This window comes from Narcine bancroftii, chromosome 2, assembly GCF_036971445.1.
Source record: "Narcine bancroftii isolate sNarBan1 chromosome 2, sNarBan1.hap1, whole genome shotgun sequence".
NCBI lineage: Eukaryota > Metazoa > Chordata > Chondrichthyes > Torpediniformes > Narcinidae > Narcine > Narcine bancroftii.
In genome coordinates this window covers 356,636,478-356,660,160 of record NC_091470.1, presented here as the reverse complement: position 1 = coordinate 356,660,160, position 23,683 = coordinate 356,636,478, and the positions used below count along the sequence as shown (strand labels likewise).

At 42.2% G+C, this 23,683-nt stretch overlaps 1 protein-coding gene and 1 long non-coding RNA gene across 2 annotated transcripts in view; one reads left to right on the top strand and one right to left on the bottom strand.

Annotated features, from left to right (window-relative positions):
• twsg1a (twisted gastrulation BMP signaling modulator 1a) overlaps positions 1–8,083 on the bottom strand; it is a 96,862-nt gene extending 88,779 nt beyond the window's left edge. The window contains exon 1 of the mRNA XM_069922391.1: positions 7,960–8,083. The gene's annotated coding sequence lies outside the window, so the exon portion shown is untranslated. The remainder of the gene's footprint in view (positions 1–7,959) is intronic.
• Positions 7,958–15,338, top strand: LOC138755785 (uncharacterized). Its single transcript, XR_011352559.1, has 3 exons — positions 7,958–8,047; positions 10,308–10,415; positions 15,135–15,338. It is a non-coding gene; the product is annotated as an uncharacterized lncRNA (long non-coding RNA).
• The last annotated feature ends 8,345 nt before the right edge of the window (positions 15,339–23,683 follow it).

Below are 23,683 nucleotides of genomic sequence, written 5' to 3'. Positions count from 1 at the left end.
GGGTTGGAGGAATCGCAGAGAAAGTGCAGTTAACCTTGAAAATACTGATTGTGGTTCATCCTTCACAACAACGTTATATATTTTGGAATTAATCTCCAGTCAGTGCCTGGTTAGAACTGTGTTCTGACATAGACAGACCTCAACTCAGAGATGCCAGGACAGGCACAGGTTGGGGAAAGGACCATCTCCCACTATCCCATCATGATTTACATCGAACTGGCACCGTCGCCAGCTATTCCCAGGAGTCCCCACCGAAATGGGACGCCCTGTCCCCAGACCTCACTACTGTTAAAGATCCAATGCACGTGGGCATGTGGCACGTGGGCATGTGGCACGTGGCATGTCGGCACCCTCCTCGCAGCCACATGGAAACTTTCCTCGGTGTCACATGGCACGCAGACGCTCTCCTCACGGGCACTTGGATACTCTCCATGTGGGTACCCTCCTTGCTGTCACGTGGCATCCACTCTCCTCATTGTCACGTGGCACGCAGTCCTGCAGACTCTCTCCTCACGGGCACGTGGACACTCTCCATATGGGCACCCTCCTTGCTCTCACGTGGCACCCACTCTCCTCATTGTCACGTGGCACGCAGTCCTGCAGACTCTCTCCTCACGGGCACTTGGACACTCTCCATGTGAGCACCCTCCTTGCTGTCACGTGGCATCCACTCTCCTCATTGTCACGTGGCACGCAGTCCTGCAGACTCTCTCCTCACGGGCACTTGGACACTTTTTTTTTTCAATTTTTTATTTTTCACACCATAAACCACATTAACCATGATACACACTTTTCCCTTTTCACACATATACAGTGCCATTTTCTCCCCCCCCACCTCCCTCCTCCCATCCCACCCTCCCTACCTCCCCCCTCCCGTCCATTTAAGGTATAAAATCTAGGATACATTAAACCAGTCAGACAATGTTGTCATTCAATAAAAATACACCAGAAATTCCACTGAGTCCATTCTTTTCATTTCCTTTTCCTTCCATTAACTTAGGTAGTGATTGTCCCCGGTAGGTTTTCGCTATTGTGTTTCATGTAAGGCTCCCATATTTGTTCGAATATTTCAATATTATTTCTTAAACTATATGTTATTTTTTCTAATGGAATACATTTACTCATTTCTATATACCATTGTTGTATTTTCAAATTATCTTCCAATTTCCAGGTTGACATAATACATTTTTTTGCTACGGCTAGAGCTATCTTAACAAATCTTTTTTGTGCATCCTCCAAATCAATTCCAAATTCTTTGTTTTTTATGTTACTTAGGAGGAAGATCTCTGGATTCTTTGGTATATTGTTTTCTGTTATTTTATTTAATATCTGATTTAGATCTTCCCAAAATTTTTCTACTTTCTCACATGTCCAGATTGCATGAAATTTTGTTTACTTTTACCATTTGTTTCCTCATTCTCCTTTTCTTGCAGTTTAATATACATATTTGTTATAAATCTTTTGATTATCATTGTATCTGTAATCACATATTCAAGTTACTTCCCTCTGGCAAACTCAAACTGCTTCCTAATTTATCCTTCAAGTAGGATCTCAATTGGTAATATGCAAGCGCTGTATCTTGAGTTATATTGTATTTATCTTTCATTTGTTCAAAGGATAATAATCTATTTCCTGAAAAACAATTTTCTATTCTTTTAATCCCTTTTTTCTCCCATTCTCTAAAGGAAAGGTTATCTATTGTAAAAGGGAGTAACTTGTTTTGCGTCAATATTAGTTTTGGTAATTGATAATTTGTTTTATTTCTTTCTACATGAATCTTCTTCCAAATATTGAGGAGATGATGTAATACTGGAGAACTTCTATGTTGTACCAATTTTTCATCCCATTTATATAATATGTGTTCAGGTATCTTTTCCCCTATTTTATCTAATTCTAATCTGGTCCAATCTGGCTTTTCCCTTGTTTGATAAAAATCTGATAGGTATCTTAATTGTGCGGCTCTATAATAATTTTTAAAGTTTGGCAGTTGTAAGCCTCCTTGTTTATACCATTCTGTTAATTTATCTAGTGCTATCCTCGGTTTCCCCCCTTTCCATAAAAATTTCCTTATTATTTTCTTTAACTCCTTGAAGAATTTCTCTGTCAGTTGTATTGGCAATGCTTGAAATAGGTATAATATCGTTGGAAAAATGTTCATTTTAATACAGATTATCCTTCCTATTAGTGTTAGTGGTAAATCTTTCCAATGCTCTAAATCGTCCTGTAATTTTTTCATTAGTGGATAATAATTGAGTTTATATAGTTGGCCGAGATTTTTATTTACTTGTACACCTAGGTATCTTATTGCTTGCATTTGCCATCTAAATGGTGATTCCTTCTTAAATTTTGAGAAATCCGCATTATTCATAGGCATTGCTTCACTTTTATTTACGTTGATCTTGTAACCCGACACTTCTCCATATTCCTTCAATTTCTTATATAATTCTTTTATTGATAGTTCTGGTTCTGTTAAGTATACTATAACATCATCCGCAAATAAACTGATTTTATATTCCTTGTCTTTTATTTTTATCCCTTTTATATTATTTTCTGTTCTTATCAATTCTGCTAGTGGTTCTATAGCTAACGCAAACAATAAAGGTGATAGTGGGCATCCCTGCCGTGTTGACCTGCTTAAGTTAAATTGCTTTGATACATGTCCATTTACTGTCACTTTCGCTAATGGTCCCTTATATAATGCTTTAATCCAATTAATATACTTCTCCGGTAAACTGAATTTTTGCAATACTTTGAACAAATAATTCCATTCTACTCTGTCAAAGGTCTTCTCTGCGTCTAAAGCAACTGCTACTGTTGGCGCTTTATTCCCTTCTACTGTATGAATTAAGTTAATAAATTTACAAATATTGTCTGTTGTGCGTCTTTTTTTGATAAATCCAGTTTGGTCTAGATTTACCATTTTCAGTACATACTCTGCTAATCTGTTTGCTAATAGTTTAGCTATTATCTTATAATCTGTGTTAAGTAAAGATATTGGTCTATATGACGCTGGTGTGAGTGGATCTTTCCCTTGCTTTAGTATTACTGTAATTATTGCTGTTTTACATGAATCTGGTAAGCTTTGTGTTTTATCAATCTGGTTGATTGCTTCCAGGAGGGGCGGAATTAATAAGTCTTTAAATGTTTTATAGAATTCTATTGGGAATCCATCCTCTCCTGGTGTCTTATTATTTGGTAATTTTTTTATTATCTCTTGTATTTCTACTATTCCAAATGGCTCTGTTAATTTATTTTGTTCCTCTATTTGTAGTTTTGGTAGTTCAATTTTAGTTAGAAATTCATCTATTTTCCCTTCTTTCCCTTCGTTTTCAGTTCGGTATAATTGTTCATAGAATTCTCTAAAGTTTTCCTTAATTTCTTTTGGATTATATGTAATTTGTTTGTCTTTTTTCCTTGATGCCAATACCATTTTCTTAGCTTGTTCTGTCTTAAGCTGCCAGGCTAGGATTTTGTGCGTTTTTTCACCTAGTTCATAATATTTCTGTTTTGTCTTCATTATATTCTTCTCCACCTTATATGTTTGTAGTGTTTCATATTTTATTTTTTTATCTGCCAATTCTCTTCTTTTAGTTGTATCTTCCTTCATTGCTAATTCTTTTTCAATATTTACTATTTCCCTTTCCAACTGCTCTGTTTCCTGATTATAGTCCTTTTTCATCTTGGTTACATAACTTATTATTTGCCCTCTAATGAATTCTTTCATTGCATCCCATAGTATAAACTTATCTTTCACTGATTTCGTATTTATTTCAAAATACATTTTAATTTGTCTTTCAATAAATTCTCTAAAATCCTGCCTTTTAAGTAACATGGGGTTTAATCTCCATCTATACATTCTTGGAGGGATGTCCTCTAACTTTATTGTCAATATTAAGGGTGAATGGTCCGATAGTATTCTAGCTTAATATTCTGTTTTTCTTACTCTATCTTGCATACGGGCTGATAACAAAAATAGGTCTATTCTTGAGTATGTTTTATGTCTAGCCGAGTAATATGAATATTCCTTTTCCTTTGGGTGTTGTTTCCTCCATATATCCAAAAGTTGCATTTCTTCCATCGATTTAATTATAAATTTGGTTACTTTGTTCTTTCTGTTAATTTTTTTCCCAGTTTTGTCCATATTTTAATCCAAATTCAGGTTGAAATCTCCTCCTATTAATATGTTCCCTTGTGTATCTGCTATCTTCAAAAAGATATCTTGCATAAACTTTTGATCTTCGTTAGGTGAATATACATTGAGTAGATTCCAAAACTCCGAATATATCTGACATTTTATCATTACATATCTCCCTGCTGGATCTATTATTTCCTCTTCTATTTTAAATGGCACATTTTTACTAATTAATATAGCTACTCCTCTTGCTTTTGAATTATACGATGCTGCTGTTACGTGTCCTACCCAATCTCTCTTTAATTTCTTGTGCTCCAATTCAGTTAAATGTGTTTCTTGCACAAATGCTATATCAATTTTTTTCTTTTTTCAGTAAATTTAGCAGTTTCTTCCTTTTAACTTGGTTATGTATTCCATTAATATTTAAAGTCATATAGTTCAACGTAGCCATTTTATACTTTGTTTATCTTCCCTTTCCGTTTCTCCATCATTACCTTTCCTTCTTATCCATTTCTGTTTTCTTGTTTTGAACCCTTTATAAGACAACATTCCTAAAACATCCAACATTTTCCTTATTCTATTTAAAAGTTCTTTAGCCCCAATCTCCCCTTCCCCTCCTGAATTGTCCTTTATCCCTTGTCGGACAACCACATCTCCCTTCTCCATTTGGATTTGCGAATTCACTCGCAAGGGTCAGCTGATTTTGCAGTGACCGTAACTCCTCCCCACCCAGCCCCCCCCCAGAAAAGATTTCACTTTTCATATGTAACAAAGGTCACTCTTTTAATTCCCTCCTTATTCCCTCTATTCCATTTCCTTCCCTTATTAATTCTTGTCTATACTATCTATATTTTCCTCTAAATCCGGATGCATTCATGTATGCACACTTTTCATATACACACATATACCTCTTTACCCACATACACATAAATCGTGGTCATTTTTACTCTTATTACATGTCTTCATCTCTCTGCTTGTTTTGTAGTTGTTCTGCAAATTTCCTTGCTTCCTCTGGATCCGAGAATAGTTTTTTTCCATAAGATCGTTTTCGCTGTATTGAACTCCTTCCTCTTCTTCAGGAGTTCAAAACTTATGTGTCTTTTTAGTTCGCATTCTTTTGTACTCTCATTACACGTCTTCATCTCTCAGTCTATTTTGTAATTGTTCTGCAAATTTTCGTGCTTCCTCTGGATCCGAGAATATTCTGTTTTGCTGTCCTGGAATAAATATTTTCAATACCGCTGGATGCTTTAGTATAAATTTATACCCTTTTTTTCCATAAAATCGCCTTTGCTGTATTGAACTCCTTTCTCTTCTTCAGGAGTTCAAAACTTATATCTGGATAAATGAAGATTTTTCGCCCTTTATACTCCAGTGGTTTGTTGCCCTCTCTTACTTTTTCCATTGTTTTCTCCAGTACCTTTTCTCTTGTAGTATATCTTAGGAATTTTACTAAAATAGATCTTGGCTTTTGTTGTGGTTGTGGTTTAAAGGCCAAAGCTCTATGTGCCCTTTCTATTTCCATTTCTTGCTGTAGTTCTGGACATCCTAGGATCCTGGGGATCCAATCTTTTATAAACTCTCTCATATTCTTGCCTTCTTCATCTTCCTTAAGGCCCACTATCTTTATGTTATTTCTTCTGTTATAATTTTCCATTATATCTATTTTCTGAGCTAACAGCTCTTGTGTCTCTTTAACTTTTTTATTAGATTCCTCTAATTTCTTTTTTAAGTCCTCTACCTCCATTTCTACTGCTGCTTCTCGTTCTTCCACTTTGTCCATTCTTTTTCCCATTTCTGATAAGGTCATATCTATTTTATTCATTTTCTCTTCTGTATTGTTTATTCTTCTTCTTAAATCATTAAATTCTTGTGCTTGCCATTCTTTAAATGACTCCATGTATTCTTTAATAAGAGAAAGTATATCCTTTATCTTGCCTTTCCCTTCTTCTTCTATTTCACTGTACTCTTCCTCTTCCTCTTCTTCCTCTGGGTTGGCCATCTGTTGTTTCTTTGTTGCCCTTTTCTTCTCTTCTTTCTTGTTTTCGTTGTCTTCTATGCTCTCCTCTTGCTGCTGCTGTTCTGTAGCTGTCATTGCCGGCTGTGGAGACCGACTCCCCAGCTGGTCCCCCCTCCCGTTGGTGTGTTTTTTTGCATGCGCGGTTGCGCACTTTTACTCGGCTCAGCGAGCCATTTTTGTAGTCCACTTTCTACCGACCTGAGGGAGTGGGTTTCTCTCTCCACCGCGGGCCTCTTCGAACAGGTAAGGCCTTCTCCTTCTTCTTCCGTTGTCTTCTCTTCCTCTCTTCTTACCGTTGGTTTCGATTTTTCTTTTTTCGTCGCCATCTTCTTTCCATCTTTACACTCACTTTACTTTAATTTTTATTTTTGTGCCTTTGTGTTTTCCTTTGTTTTTTCTGACTTTTCTGGAGAGGACGTGGCATCCACTCTCCTCATTGACACGTGACACGCAGTCCTGCAGACTCTCTCCTCGCGGGCACTTGGACACTCTCCATGTGGGCGCCCTCCTTGCTGTCACGTGGCATCCACTCTCCTCATTGTCACGTAACACACAGTCCTGCAGACTCTCTCCTCGCGGGCACTTGGAAACTCTCCATGGGGGCACCCTCCTTGCTGTCACGTGGCATCCACTCTCCTCATTGTCACGTGGCACGCAGTCCTGCAGACTCTCTCCTCGCGGGCACTTGGAAACTCTCCATGTGGGCGCCCTCCTTGCTGTCACGTGGCATCCACTCTCCTCATTGTCACGTGGCACGCAGTCCTGCAGACTCTCTCCTCGCGGGCACTTGGAAACTCTCCATGTGGGCGCCCTCCTTGCTGTCACGTGGCATCCACTCCTCATTGTCACGTGACACGCAGTCCTGCAGACTCTCTCCTCGCGGGCACGTGGACACTCTCCATGTGGGCGCCCTCCTTGCTGTCACGTGGCATCCACTCTCCTCATTGTCACGTGGCACGCAGTCCTGCAGACTCTCTCCTCGCGGGCACTTGGAAACTCTCCATGTGGGTGCCCTCCTTGCTGTCACGTGGCATCCACTCTCCTCATTGTCACGTGGCACGCAGTCCTGCAGACTCTCTCCTCGCGGGCACTTGGAAACTCTCCATGTGGGCGCCCTCCTTGCTGTCACGTGGCATCCACTCCTCATTGTCACGTGACACGCAGTCCTGCAGACTCTCTCCTCGCGGGCACGTGGACACTCTCCATGTGGGCGCCCTCCTTGCTGTCACGTGGCATCCACTCCTCATTGTCACGTGACACGTAGTCCTGCAGACACTCTCCACACGAGCACCCTTCTCACGGTCCTGTGGGCGCCCTCCTCTCCTCATGGTGACCCTCCTCGCTGTCATGTGGCACGCGGGCACTCTCCTCGCAACAGTGCGGGCCGGGTCCTTGTGGTCAGATGTCACGTGGACACCCTCCTTGCGGTCACGTGAAATGCGGGCACTCTCACAGTCGCGCGGCAAGCGGACACCCTCCCCGATGTCACGTGGAACGCCGACCCTCTCCTCGCGGTCAAACCCCCCCCTTTTTCCTCGCGGTCACGTGAACAGCCCTCTCTCTCGGCACCTCTTCACGCGGACACTTTGTTCGCGCTCGCTCTGCCCGCGGCCCGGGAGAGTGTGGGCACGCACCTTGGGGGGGGGGGGGTAGAGGGAGGGGTGCAGGACCCGCCCGCCCCGCGAGATGCGCCGCGCGGACCCCCCCGTCCCCGCCCAACGGAACGGTCGCCTCCGTCCCCCGAACAAGAAGCCCCCGCCCAGGTGAGGCCGCGGAGTCGGCGCCAACTCTGCCCGCCCAAACTCACCCCCCCTCTGCAGTCCCGGGCCGGGCAAAGTGAGGCCTCACAGAGCGCGACGGCAGCCCCTCTGTGGCAGCGAGTGGAGCGCGGCGCGGTGAGTCGGCCAATCCCGGCGGGCGGGGCGTGGCGGCGTGGGGGCGGGGGGGCGGGGGGAAAGGCCGGCCCGGCCCCACCACCTGCCAACTCTCCCCCCCCCCCTCCCATCACCCTCCCCTCGCTCCTCTCCCCGGCTTCACTGTCCCCTCCCATCGCTGGAGAGGGGGGGGAGGGGGGGGGAGGGGGGGGGAGGGGGGGGGAGGGGGGGGGGAGGGGGGGGGGAGGGGGAAGGGGGGAGGGGGGGGGAGGGGGGGGGAGGGGGGGGGAGGGGGGGGGAGGGGGAAGGGGGGAGGGGGAAGGGGGGAGGGGGAAGGGGGGGGGGGAAGGGGGGAGGGGAAGGGGGGAGGGGGGGGGGGAAGGGGGAAGGGGGAGGGGGGGGGGGGAAGGGGGGAGGGGGGGAGGGGGGGGGGGAAGGGGGGAGGGGGGGGAGGGGGGGGGGAAGGGGGAAGGGGGGAGGGGGGGGGGGAAGGGGAAGGGGGGAGGGGGGGGGGAAGGGGGAAGGGGGGAGGGGGGGGGGGAAGGGGGGAGGGGGGGAGGGGGGGGGGGGAGGGGGGGGGAGGGGGGGGGGGAGGGGGGGGGGAGGGGGGGGGAGGGGGGGGGGAGGGGGGGGGGAGGGGGGGGGGGAGGGGGGGGGGGAGGGGGGGGGGAGGGGGGGGGGAGGGGGGGGGGGAGGGGGGGGGGGAGGGGGGGGGGGGGGGGGGGGAGGGGGGGGGGGGGAGGGGGGGGGGGGGGGGAGGGGGGGGGGGAGGGGGGGGAGGGGGGGGGGGGGGGGGAGGGGGGGGGGAGGGGGGGGGAGGGGGGGGGGAGGGGGGGAGGGGGGAGGGGGGGGGAGGGAGGGGGGGGTGATGGGAGGGGGACAGTGAAGCCGGGGAGAGGAGCGAGGGGAGGGTGATGGGAGGGGGACAGTGAAGCCGGGGAGAGGAGCGAGGGGAGGGTGATGGGAGGGGGAGAGGAGCGAGGGGAGGGTAATGGCAGGGGAAAGTGAAGCAGGGGAGAGGAGCGAGGGGTGGGTGATGGGAGGGGGACAGTGAAGCCGGGGAGAGGAGCGAGGGGAGGGTGATGGGAGGGGAAAGTGAAGCAGGGGAGAGGAGCGAGGGGTGGGTGATGGGAGGGGGACAGTGAAGCCGGGGAGAGGAGCGAGGGGTGGGTGATGGGAGGGGGACAGTGAAGCCGGGGAGAGGAGCGAGGGGAGGGTGATGGGAGGGGAACAGTGAAGCATGGGAGAGGGGTGGGTGATGGGAGGGGGACAGTGAAGCAGGGGAGAGGAGCGAGGGGAGGGTGATGGGAGGGGAAAGTGAAGGAGGGGACAGTGAAGCCGGGGAGAGGAGCGAGGGGTGGGTGATGGGAGGGGGACAGTGAAGCCGGGGAGAGGAGCGAGGGGAGGGTGATGGGAGGGGAACAGTGAAGCATGGGAGAGGGGTGGGTGATGGGAGGGGGACAGTGAAGCAGGGAGAGGAGCGAGGGAGGGTGATGGAGGGTGATGGGAGGGGGAGAGGAGCGAGGGGAGGGTGTGGGAGGGGGACAGTGAAGCCGGGGAGAGGAGCGAGGGGAGGGTGATGGGAGGGGAAAGTGAAGCAGGGGAGAGGAGCGAGGGGTGGGTGATGGGAGGGGGACAGTGAAGCAGGGGAGAGGAGCGAGGGGTGGGTGATGGGAGGGGGACAGTGAAGCCGGGGAGAGGAGCGAGGGGAGGGTGATGGGAGGGGAACAGTGAAGCATGGGAGAGGGGTGGGTGATGGGAGGGGGACAGTGAAGCAGGGGAGAGGAGCGAGGGGAGGGTGATGGGAGGGGGAGAGGAGCGAGGGAGGGTGATGGGAGGGGGACAGTGAAGCAGGGGAGAGGAGCGAGGGAGGGTGATGGGAGGGGGAGAGGAGCGAGGGGAGGGTGATGGGAGGGGGACAGTGAAGCCGGGGAGAGGAGCGAGGGGAGGGTGCTGGGAGGGGAAAGTGAAGCAGGGGAGAGGAGCGAGGGGTGGGTGATGGGAGGGGGACAGTGAAGCAGGGGAGAGGAGCGAGGGGTGGGTGATGGGAGGGGGACAGTGAAGCAGGGGAGGGGGACAAAGGGGGGGAATAAAGGAGGAGATGGAAGGGGAGTAGAGGGTGTGGGGGAGTAGAGGAGGGGTGGGAGGGAGAGGTGGAGAGAGATAGGGAGGGAGAGAGATAGGGGAGAGGTGAAGAGAGAGGAAGGGAGAGAAGGAGGAGGATGGAGAGGGAGATGATTTTCACACAGCCTTCATGGGATTTTACCAATATGATATCCAGGCATTGGTAGTTCACATTGGAATGACCAAAACTGCCAACCTCCATTTTGGTCTGCCATTTTATACAGCATTCCAAGAACGAAAGGGACAGAACATGCAACTCAGCAGCGTAAGCGTCTGCATGTAATGACATGTATAACATAACATATTTGATGGTATGGTATGTTAGACCCACTTGTTTTTCCCAAAAAATGGCTCAAAAATATTCCCCCAGTCTTGTATGCCAGGTTGAAATTTGGGTGATAATGGCGAATAACGCTGACATTAATATTTTTGTCCCTGCACTGGTCATTGTTGTGTTGAAAAAGTGTCAGGTCGGTGAAAGATGAGTCTGGACACGGTTTTGCTATCAAACATTACTTTTAACACACCACAATTAATAGAAAAGCGTGGGAATAAAGCACACATGCACACAATATGTAAGAACATGGGAAAAAATGCGCACAATTTAATTAGACGTGCATAATGTATAAACCATATGCACACAATTTATAAAAGAGTATGGGAAAATCTGCAAGTCTTGAACAAAAGATGTAGATTTCAATCTTTTCTTTCCACTCACATACCTCCTTAAATAATCCCTTACTTCTCACCACTACCTGTCATTGGGGGCTGGTAGCAGGCTGTCGCTGGGGCGGTGGGCTTCAGGCTGTTCAAACTGAGGACCAACCCACAGACCAGCTTGCTCACAACTGGCAGACCGAGGGAGGAGAGGGAAAGATGAGAGAGGAGGGGGTTGAGGGAGAAAGGGTGGGAGAAATGGAGAGGACAGGGAGAGAGGGTGGAGAGAAAGGGAAGAAAAGAAGGAGGGAGAGAGCAGGGGGAGATAAAGAAGTCTCTGCCAAAAGTACATAATAAATACATTGAAGCCAAACTACAAGAGTTTATGGAAGACTAGGAATTCGACATCAATCTTTAGACCTGATTAGTTGTGATTTTCTTTTTGGAGGAGGCAGGTGTGGTTGGAATCATAGAAACAATTGGCTTGAGGACAGAAACTTCCAAGCCATGGTAAATCAAATAAAAGATGTTCAAAATCTGGAATGAAAATCCAAAATTGCACTAATTACTCAGGTCATGCAGCATCTCAGGAGATACAAATAGAATTAACATCTCAGGTCAAGGATACTTCATTGAGTCAATTCAAGTTTATTGTCATCTGATTGCACAAGTTCCACCTGATGAAACAGATTTCAGTGCAAAACACGGAGACACACAACCAGACATAACACACATACAGACAAAATAATATATATGCAAGACAAGTATTCATATATACAAATAAATATTCTTTCACAAATATGAGAGTCTCGGATGGTTAGTGTGAGCAGTTCCTTTGGTCATTCAGCATTCTCACTGCCCATGGGAAGAAGCTTTCTCAGCCTGGCAGTGCTCGCTCTGAAGCTTCTTGGGTATCGCGACGGGTGAAGCTGAAAGATCCTGGATGCAGCTGAAAGATCCTGTGTGCAGGGTTGAAGGGGTCCTCAATGATTTTGTGCACTCTCTACAGACCACAATCCTGGTCAATCACATCAATGGGGTGGGGGGGGTCAGAGATTCCAGTTGAATCCTCTCTGCCACTCTTATGGTCCTGTAGATTGACCTCTGATCCATTTCCCTGCAGCAACCATGCAACACTGTGAATGCAGCTGGCCAGGACGCTCATGATAGATCTCCAGTAAAAGGTTGACATGATGGTGGCCGGTATCCTTGCCCATTTCATTCTTCTCAGGAAATGCGTTGCATCTTTCTGACAAGTGAGGAGATGTTGAGTGTCCATGATATGTCACTAGTTAAATCAGTGCTTCTCAGTCTTTTTCCCCCACACACATATACCACCTAAGTAATCCCTTACTCATGACAGAACACCTGTGGCTCTGTGGTGAGTAAGGAATTACTTAAGGTGGTCTGTGAGTGGGGAAAAAATAAGGTTGAGAATCACTGAGTTAAGTGAACTCCAAGGTATTTGTTGATGTGTAGTGGAGGGCGGTGGTTCCTGGTCCTCCTGAAGTCCATGATCACCTCCTTTGTATGGTCCACTTTAAGCCTCAGAGCAATGTTTAAAAAAAATTCAGACTGGAGAACAGTAGACAATGACGATCTGTAAAGAACAGTTCTAGAATGTTCATGTGTGTCTGTGGGTACAATTTAATACTGATCTGGGTAAATAGCAAGGAAGATGCAGCAGAAGTCTTTCAGCCAGAGTGGGCAGATAGGTGACAGATGCAGTTTAATATAGAGAAGTATTTCATTTTGACAAAAAGAATAGAAGAAGCCACATCAACTTAATGAGGCATTTCCTTAGTGTAGAGCAGGGGTGTCAAACTCAAATTCACAGAGGGCCAAAATTAAAAACTTGGACTAAGTCGTGGGCCAAACTAAATATTTATTGAAAATTTTCAACAACATCTGCATGTTTTCTCTTCTTTCAACATATGTAATGTTAAACTTTTTCTTATTAAAATAAATGTTTAATAATAGTTTGGGTTAAACTCTTTCCAGAAGAAGCATTAACAAATGAGAAATAAAATATTCAATAAATAATATTTCTCTATAGCCTTTAAGCTCCTTTTAAATGTATTTTTTTCACAAGCCAACAAGTCAAAAAAATAACAACTTGCTTCAATGAAAATCCAATCTTTCAACTATGAACAGTCCAAAGTTAACCAAAGAAAATATTAATCCAAGCTTAGCTTGCTACACTGTGATTTACTCTGATGCACCTGGGTCTAAACCAGATACTTGGCATCTCTTCTTAGATGCAAGTTCATCAAACTGTGGGGTCAGAGTTTGCCTCCCACCTGTCTTGAAAGGTCTTGTTTTCTGTCTTTCGTTTGGCCATTTTTCGTAAGGGGTTTATTACATGTGAGTTGGGCGACAGGTCGCAGATACTAATGAAAGTAAAGAGAGGAGGTGGGGGTGATTAGCGGGCTGACGGGCCGGCGGCAACGCATTTGCAAAGCATTCTGGGATTTGTAGTATTAGCTGTGCATGCGCTATACTGGTGCGGCAGCCAGCGGGGCAGCTCTAATACATATTTGATATGATCTTGCGGGCCAAATATAATTATATCATGGGCCAAATTTGGCCCGCGGGCCTGAGTTTGACATGTGTGGTGTAGAGGAACAGAGAAACCTGATTGAGGGGTGAGTGAGTTATCGTCTATTGGATGTGTTACACTAGTTAAAATCAGACTCAGAATTTATTATCATGATTAATCACAAATACTGGACGTGTCAGCATCACAAATACCGGGCGTGTCAGCGTCAGAATGCAAACATTCATATAAACCAGTTTACAACAAGCAAAAGTGCACAAAAAGTAAGGCAGTGTTTTTGGTTCATTGATTATTCAGGAATCTGATGGCAGTGGGGAAGAAGCTGTCCTTGTGCCACTGAGTGTTTGTCTTTAGATTCCTGTACCTTTTTCCTGATGGTAGCAAAGTGAAGAGGGCATGGCCTGGGTGGTGGGGGTCTTTGAGGATAGAAGCTGCTTTTTTTTTTAAAGATACCGCCTCTTGTAGATGTCCTCAATGGAATGAAGTCTGGTGCCTGTGATGTTGCAGGCCAAGTTAACCACCCTCTGGAGTTTTTTCTCGTCCTGAGAGTTGGCGCCTCCATGCCAGACAGTGATGCAGCCATCTCTCCACTGTACACCTGTAGAAGTTTTTAGGAGTCTTTGGTGACATACCAAATCTCCTCAAACACCTCACAGAGTATAGTCGCTGGCGAGCCTTCTTCATGATTATATCAACGGAGGCTCCAGGACAGATCCTTGGAGATATTGACATCCAAGAATTTGAAGTTCTTAACCCTATCCACTACTGAGCCCTCAATGAGGACTGGGTCGTGTTCCCCTGACATCCACAATCATCTCCTTGGTTTTGCTGACATTAAGCACAAGGTTATTGGCATGACATCACTCAATGAGTTAATCTATCTCCCTCCTGGATGCTTCTTCATTGCTGTTGGTGATTCTGCCGACAACTGTGGTGTCGTCAGCATGTTTGTAGATGGCCTTGGAATTGTGTCTGGCCACACAGTCATGGGTGTATAATGAGTAGAGCAGTGGGCTAAACATACATCCTTGGGGTGCGCCTGTATTGATAATCAGTGAGGAGGAGAAGTTTCTAATTCATGCTGACTGTGTTCTTTGTCAAGGATCCAGTTGCAGAGGGGGGTTCAAAGGCCCAGAGTTAGTAGTTTCTTGACCAGCACCGAGGGAATAATGGTATTGAAGGCTGAGGTGTAGTTGATGAAGAGCAGTCGTATGTATGAATTGCTGTTTTCAAGGTGCTGATCCAGAGCTGAGTGGAGAGCCAGTCATATTGGGTCTGCTGAGGAGCAGACGCTAGGTATACATAGAGAGGTTGCATACTGGATTCGAAATTGGCTTGGTGGAAGAAAACGGAGAGTGGTGGTGGTGAATGGTTGCTTCTCAGACTGAAGGTCTTTGTCAAGTGAAGTGCCTCAGCAATCTGTGTTGGGACCATTATTGTTTGTTAGCTATATAAATGACCTAGATGATAACATGGTGAATTGGATCAGCAAGTTTGCTGATGACACAAAAAAAGGAGGCATCTGGACTGTGAGGAAGATTTTAAAAGCTTGCAGAGGCATCTGGACCAGCTGGGTGCAGGTAACTGGAATTCACCGTCTGTATGTAAAGTAGATGGCTGACCCTAGCTACCACTAGATGCAGGACCCCAAAGTCTCCCTCTGAGTCCCACTACCCAAGAACCACAGGAGGCACAGTCTCCCTGACAGACACAACTTGTAAATAATTGTACAAATTTTTTTTTAAATGTGGTCTCTTTTTTCACCTGCAGGTTCTTTTCTGAAGGAAGGGGTGAATGCAGTGAACTGGAATTCACTGTATGTAGAGTAGACGACCGACCCCTCCTCTTGGCTCCACCCCTGTCAGCCCCAATATGAACCTTGTTTTCCTGTCTTACCCCCGAATGACCTGAAGACCTCTGTAAATACTGGCCATTAGGTGTAAGCTAATAAAAGCTTATTTGTGCTCCTGAGAACTATCGATCACGTTGCACTGGGAAATTGGGCCAGTAAACAGCTGATGGAATTTAATGCAGATAAGTGTGAGGCGTTGCACTTTGGAAGAGCAAATCAGGGTAGGATGTACACAGTTATGGTAGGCCATTAAGTGCAGAGCAGCCAAGAGATCTGGGAATACATATACATTGTTCTCTGAAGGTAGCATCATGTGGACAGGATTGTAAAGAAAACATTTGGCATCTTAGTCTTTATAAATCAGAGTATAGAAGTTGGAATGTTATGTTAAAGTTAGTCAAGTTATTGGTGAGATGATTGTGTGGAGTTCTGGTCGCCCAGCGGCAGGAAGGATATCAATAAGATTGAAAGAGCATAGAGAAGATTTAGTAAGATTTTGCCGGGTTTTCAGGAGTTGAGTTACCAGGAAAGATTAAACTATACTATACTCCTTGGAACGAAGAAGGATGAGGGGAGACTTGATAGTGGTTTATAAGATTATATCGGGTGATAGGATCATAATGCAGCCCCCTAATAGCCATTTGGAGGTGGAGGAATAGACGTGGACAGTTTATGGAAAATTACAAAAGTAATAGGGTTGTTGGAGTGGGAAACTTTAATTTTTTCTAATATTAACTGGGGCATCCTTCCTGCCAGAGGCTTGGATGGGGTAGAATTTGTCAAATGCATCCAGGAGAGTTTTATGAAGCTACATGTATAGCCCAACCAAGAAGTGGGGCATACTGGACCTTATATTGGAAAATTAGGGCAACCAGGCGAATGGAGTTTCATTGGGGAATATTGTGGAAAAAGTGATCAATCATTTTTAAGCTTCAAGACATTTATGGACAAGGATAAGCTTGGGTCTTGGAGAAAACAAAATTTGAAAAGGGCAAATTATGATGTGGTGGCCCACAATTGCTAAGATCGGGCCGCCACATCGCGCAGCAGCAGACGCGGACAGAAATCACTAAAATTACTTCCAGGACAACGAACCGGTGGGGGTAGAAGCTGGGACAGCATCAGACCAACAGCCCTAAAATGGCATTGGTCAAGCTGCCCAGCTAACTCAGCAGAAACAGGCTGGGAAAGAAGGGCATTCATATGCACGGATGTTCCTGCCCGCCATTGTTATTCATATGGATGACTCAGTCAATCAGCAGAGAAAAAAAAACGGCAGGAACTTGGAACAGTATAAAGGCAGCCTTTCCAGACTAATAAAGGAGTGAACTTAACCTGCCACACTGTATGTGTGTTTCTTTGTAGCGGTAGGCTACAATGACATGATTAAACAGGAGCTAGGGGATGTTAATTGAGAGCAGCTGTTATCAGGCGAGCCCATGACTAGCATGTGGCAGTTGTGATGGAGGGATAGGGATGGTAAGGTAAGAGGATTTTGGATGATGTGATGAATTTGGTCAAAAGAAAAATGAGGCAATATACAAGGTTCGGGAAATTGCAAAAGTGTTGCAGGAAAGAGAAAAGGGACCATGAGATGGTCCTTGGCAAACTGGCTGAAAGAATATCCCAAGACATTTTATACACAGTAAAAACAGGAGGGTGTCCTGGGAGAGGATAAGAGCATTCAAGGACAAAGGAAGGAATTTATGCTTGGTGGACAAGGTAAATGAATACTTTGCATCAGTGTTTACTAAGGAGAAGGAGATGGACCATGATAGGGAGCATTGATAAGGAGAAGGCTCAATAGGACATTTTGAGACCAAGAAAGAGCTGGTGTTGGGTCTTTTGGGGAACATTCAACTCGACATGTCCCCTGGGCTGGATGGGATTCATCCCCAGTTATTGAAACAGGCAATTAAGATTGCTTGACAAAGATTTTTGCATCCTCACTAGCAGCGGGAGAGGTCTGGAGAGTGGCTAATGCACTACTGTTCAAGAAAGGAGAATAGGATAAGATAGAAAATAATGTGATCATAACTCTGTTAGTTTTCGGTTAGTTTTAGGGAAGAGCAAAGAGGGGCCTAAAGTTGAGGTTCTGGATTGGAGAAGAGCAAATTTCGAAGGAATAAGAAGGGATTTGGGGAGTATTGAGTGGGACAGGATATTTTCAGGTAAGGATGTAAATGAAAAATGGAGGATATTCAAAAAAGAAATTTTGAGGGTACAGAGCAGATATGACCCAGTGAGGATCAAAGGAAAGGCTGGAAGTCATAGGGAGGCTTGGTTTTCGAAGAATATTGGAAATTTGGTTAGGAGAAAAAGAGAGGTGTACAAGAGGTATAAAGAGCAGGGAGCTGAGAATTTGAAGGAGGACTACAAGGAGTGTAGAAGGAATCTTAAGAAAGAAATTAGAAAGGCCAAAAAAAGGCATGAAGAGGCTTTGGCAGACAGAGTAAAAATAATTCCAAAGGGTTTCTTTTTTTTTAAACTTTATTTAAAGATTTTATCACAGGAATAAAAAGAAAAATTACATTTAAAGAAAAAAATATAAAATAATATAATTACAGTACAACATTAATAACCTAACTTAATTCAACCTACCCCCCTACATATATAAGAACTAAAAAAAGTCTATATATAAAAAAAACCACCCTTCCCCTCCCCCAAAATAAAGAGTGAAGAATTAGTAAAATGAATAATATCATATATTAAAAAAAACACACACAAAAAAATATGACAAATAAGAATAATAAAAAAAAGGATTTATCAAATCTAAAATATCACATCTAGGAACATACTTAAATCAAACTTAATTGCATATACTTAACAAATGGAGTCCACTTCAACTTATAAAAAGACATCTTATCTTGAATTGAAAAAGATATCCTTTCCATAATTAAACAAGACTTCATCTCTAAATACCACCTATCCAAGGTTAGTATATTTCTATTTTTCCAAGTAGATGCTATACATTTCTTGGCCACTGCTAAAGCTAAATAGATAAAAGAAATCTGATAATCATTTAATCCTAAATCAATTAATGATTGCATATTCCCTAATAAAAATATATCAGGATCTAATACAACACAAATATTATATAGTCTATTAAATATAGATTGAATACCTTTCCAAAACTGTTGCAATCGGTCACAAGACCAAACAGTATGTAAAAAAGTACTAGCTATCTGATCACAACGAAAACAACAATCTGACTTACTAAGACCAAATTTTTTTAATTTTTCTGGTGTTAGATATAATTGATGTATAAAATTATAATTAATCATCGCTAATCTAGCATTAATCAATTTCTGAATGCTATTTTGACAAATTTCCATCCAGGTTTCTTCAGCTATTGTAGAACCTAAATCTTTTTCCCATTTCAACTTATCTTTGTCCCAATCTTTCTTACTTTCAATTTCTTGTAAAATACAATACAAATCAGATATACCTTTTCTGGTATTGAAAGTACATATTTCTCAAAACTAGTTTCGGGCAATAAAGTCATTTGACGACCACATATTTGTTTTACAAATGATCTTAACTGATAGTACACAAATACAGAATTTCCACTAATACCAAATTTCTTTTGTAATTCCTCAAAAGAACAAAAATGTCCTTCAAAAAAACAATCAGATAAATTTTTAATTCCTTTCCTTTCCCATTGTTTCAAAGTGATATTGGAGACCGTAAAAGGAACAAGTTGATTATTATATAATGGCATTCGCCCAGACCATTTATTTTTAAGCCCCATTTTATCAAGTTTACTGGTCCATAGATTTAATAAATGTTTCAATATTGGTTCGTAGCAAATTTTTATTCGATCGAAACAAAAATTCACGTGGAGATTTTTCTAAAATAACTGCCAGTTCTATCTTTGCCCAACTGGGCGGATCCTCCATATTCATTAATGCACTAAGAAATTTAAATTGAGCTGCCTCATAATAATATTGAAAATTAGGTAATCTCAAACCTCCAAATTGAAAGTCCCACATCAATTTTTTCATTGCTACCCTCGGAAATTTTCCCTTCCATAAAAATTCTCTAACTACTTTACATAAATCCTTAAAAAAACTTTAAAAAAAAATAAGGAATTGATTGAAACAAATATTGCATCCGAGAAAAAATATTCATTTTTATAGTATTAATCCTCCCCAATAAACCTAAAGGTAAGTCCTTCTACCTAATCAAATCTAGTTTAATTAAAGGAAGATAATTAATTGAATATAGATCCTGATATTCTGTATTAACATTAATTCCCAAATATTTAATTTGTTTTGTCTACTTCAATTTTGTAATATTTTTATAAATCGAATAATCATCTTTACTAATTGACAAAATTTCACTTTTAGCCCAATTTACCTTATAGCCAGATAATTGACCATAAATTTCTAAAGATTCTTGAATTGCTGGTAAGGAAATATCAGAATCTACCAGATATAATAAAACATCATCTGCAAATAAATTAATCTTATATTCCACATTTAAAACTCTCATACCCTTAACATTTTCATTTTGACATATTAACTGTGCCAAAGGTTCAATAACTATAGCAAATAAAGCAGGTGACAATGGACATCCTTGTCTAGTAGACCTTGTTAAATCAAAAGATTCTGAAATCTGTCCATTAGTAGCAACTCTAGCCTTCGGACTATTATATAAAGCCTTTATCAATCCAATAAATGAAGAACCAAAACAAAATAAAAAACTTCCATTCCACTCTATCAAAAGCCTTTTCTGCATCTAATGAGACCACTATTGGATGATTCATTTGAGATTTAAATTTATTTATCAAAACAATTAATCGCAAAATATTATCAGATGCATATCTATTTTTTATAAATCCTGTTTGATCTTTATGTATTATTTTAGGTAAATATTGAGCCAATCTATTAGCCATAACTTTAGCCACAATTTTATAATCTACATTTAACAACGATATTGGTCGATAAGAAGAAACCTGTAAAGGATCTTTATTTTTTTTGGTATAACCGTAATTATTGCATAAGAACAAGATTCAGGTAATTGGAAAGTTTTATAAATTTGCTGTATTACATTCTTATAAATAGAAGATATATCAACATAAAAAGTTTTATAAAATTCTATAGAGAACCCGTCTTCACCAGGCGCCTTTCCATTTGGCATATCTCTTATAGCCATTTCAATTTCATTCTCTGTAAAAGATTTATCCAACTCTTGTCTATCTTCTTGATTCAACTGTGGCAAGTTAATATTTTTCAAAAAAAGAATCTATTGCATCTTCATTTACATCTTTACACTCAGATGTACATAGTTTTTTATAAAAATTACAAAATTCCTCATTAATTTCTTTTTGTCTAAAAGTAATACCCGATTTTTTTCTAATTGCTGGTATAATCCTAGATAATTGTTCTTTTTTTAACTGCCATGATAAAACTTTATGAGCTTTCTCACCCCATTCATAAAACTTATGTTTAGTTTGATTCATTAAACATTCAAATCGATATGTTTGCAATTCATTATACTTTAATTTTAAATTAGTTAACTGATTTTTTTGCATTTCAGTAGCATTTTTTTGAAATTCTTTTTCACTAACAGTTATCTTTTTCTCTAAATCTTCAATCTCTCTAATTCTCTCTTTCTTTACTTTAGATGCGTAGCTAATAATTTGACCTCGTAAAAAAGCTTTCATTGCGTCCCATAAAACAAAATGACTAGAAACAGAATTAGCATTATTACTAATAAAATCCTCAATTTGTTTTTTTAAATAACTAATAAATTCTGGTTTTTGTAATAACATAGTATTAAGTCTCCATGTTGGGGTTCTCTGAACATCTTGTGAACTCTGATATTCTAATAATAATGAATGATCTGAAACCAGCCTTGCCTTATAATCCACAGATATAACCTTATTATGCAAATGTGTTGAAATTTAAAAAAATAATCAATTCTTGAAAAGGAATTATGTCGTGAAGAATAAAAAAAAATCTTTCTCTGTAGGATTAAATCTTCGCCAAATATCAACTAAGTTCAAATCTTTCATCATATTAGTCACTTGTACTGCCATCTTAGATTTCTTAATTACTCTTGGATACTTGTCCAATAAAGGCTCCAATACCACATTTAAATCTCCCCCAATCACCACATTGGAATTTGTTTGTCCAAGTAATAAAGACACATCTACAATAAAAGCTGTATCTTCAACATTTGGAGCATAAACATCAAGCAAAGTCCAAGCCTCATTAAGAATTGTACAGTTCAATTTTAATAATCTTCCTCCATTTTTCTCTTCATTCTGTAACTGAAATGGTAAGTTCTTATGCACCAGAATTGCCACTCCATTCGCCTTTGAATTAAATGAAGAATAAAAAACTTGTCCAACCCATTCACGTTTAAGTTTCAAATGTTCCTTATCTGTTAAATGAGTTTCCTGCAAAAAAGCCACATCAACTTTTAATTTTTTTAAGTAAGCAAGTACTTTCTTATGCTTAATAGGATTATTTAAACCCTGAACATTAAGAGAGGCAAACTTAAGTTTAGACATTACTTACAATAACACAAAAAAAGAGGAGAGAAAAATAAAAAGAAAAAGAGAAAAAAAAGAAAAAAACACCCCCTTCCCTTATCCCCTCCTAAAACTACAAGAAAAAAAATTAAAAATAATAAAAAAAACTTCACTCCTTAATCCAAAAATTAATTAAAAAAAAAAAGAACAGGTGGGAGGTTACAACCACCTCCTCCTGTCTCAACCGCTCAATGTGGTAACTCCCACAAAATATTGGGTGTGAGATAACTCACACGTATCTGACGACTTCTGGAAAATGATGCCCACCCAGCTCCCTCTCCCAACTCCCGTTTCACATTAATCTATCATCATTATCTGAAATCTTCTCAGAAAAAAAAAATTTAAACAACTTTGTCACTCCGACCACCATTGCTTCCATTTCTTCTTGAAATTCGGTTCCCATCTTGCGTCTCCAGTCTCCTTGGAGACCGTGGTGGACTACATCGTTCCTGAAATTGCGTAATTGGCAGTAATTGAGCAAAGTCCATAGCTTCCTTAGGATTATCAAAAAATTTTGGTTGATAACCATCTTGAAAAATCTTCAATACTGCAGGGTATCTAAATGTTGCTTTATATCCTTTTTTCCACAACACTTCTTTCACAGAATTAAATTCACGTCATTGAGACATAACTTCTTGACTCAAATCCGGATAGAAAAAAACACAATTATTCTGAACCATCAGGGGAGATCCTCTTTGTTGTGCATTTCTTATAGCCACACGTATAATTGTCTCTCTATCATAATAATTTAAATAACGAACCAAAACAGGTCTTGGATTTTGTCCTGGAAAAGGCTTTCTTCTCAAAGCTCTATGAGCACGTTCCAATATATGCCTTCCGGAAACTTATCTTGTCCTAACACTTGTGGAATCCATTCAGTGAAGAATTTTCTTGGATCTGATCCTTCCATATCTTCTGACAAACCAACAATTTTTATATTATTCCGTCTAGATTGATTCTCCAAATAATCAACCTTTTTCACCAAATTTTTATTCTGAATTTGTAAAATTTCAATTATTTTATTTACATCTTGTATTTGGTCCCGTACCTTGACTATGCCTTGATCACAACCATCAAGTCTTTCACTCGTTTCAAGCTTAAAAGCTCCATAATCAACCATCTGTTGAGTATTAATGTCCACCAAGGTATTAAGCTTTGTATTAACCTGAACTAAAGCCTTACCTATTTCTTTTATTGTAGATGATAACTTAGATTCAAGATTCTTAATAAGCATATCTACTGGAATAAATTCAGGCACAGTAGGATCTCGCTGTTTCTGTATAGCAAAAGGGTCTTCTATTTCCTTTGGTTTAACTGCTTTTCTTATAGTGTGACTACGTGTGGAAACCCCTGTCACAGCCTCCTCAGCAGTGCTTGGAGGCTGTTGGCCAGGGCTATCCTTAACCCATATTATATCAAATGTCTTCATTACATCGATGTCTGTTGAAGTCTTCATTTCAGGAGGTGCATTTCGCAGCGCCACCGCTACATCAATCAGTAAGCATCTTTTCAAGGTCGGGTCTTCAGCTGGCAGCGTCCCAGCTGTTCTAGCTGTCAAAGACTCACTGACAGCGCTCACAGCGGGCGTTGATTCACGCGCACGCGCCTGGCCAGCCCTTTATTCCAAGGGCTGCCGGGCGCCATCTTTAAAGATCCCTGCCGACAAAGAGTAAGGCTCAGTTGCCAAGTCTTGTACCTCTCTTCCTGGATCCATTCCACGCTGAGTCCTGGCTTCTTGTAAACAGGTAGGCTCAGATAACTTCGGAAAATGCAATTTCTTCACGATCTGTGCCGTTTTTTTTGCTTATTTTCAACAGTTGTACCATTACAGACTAATTCAACACCTCTAATTATTTCTAAACTTTTAAAAAGTTTTAACGGGCACTTATAGACAAAACAATAACAAAGAGGAGAGGACTGGAAGGC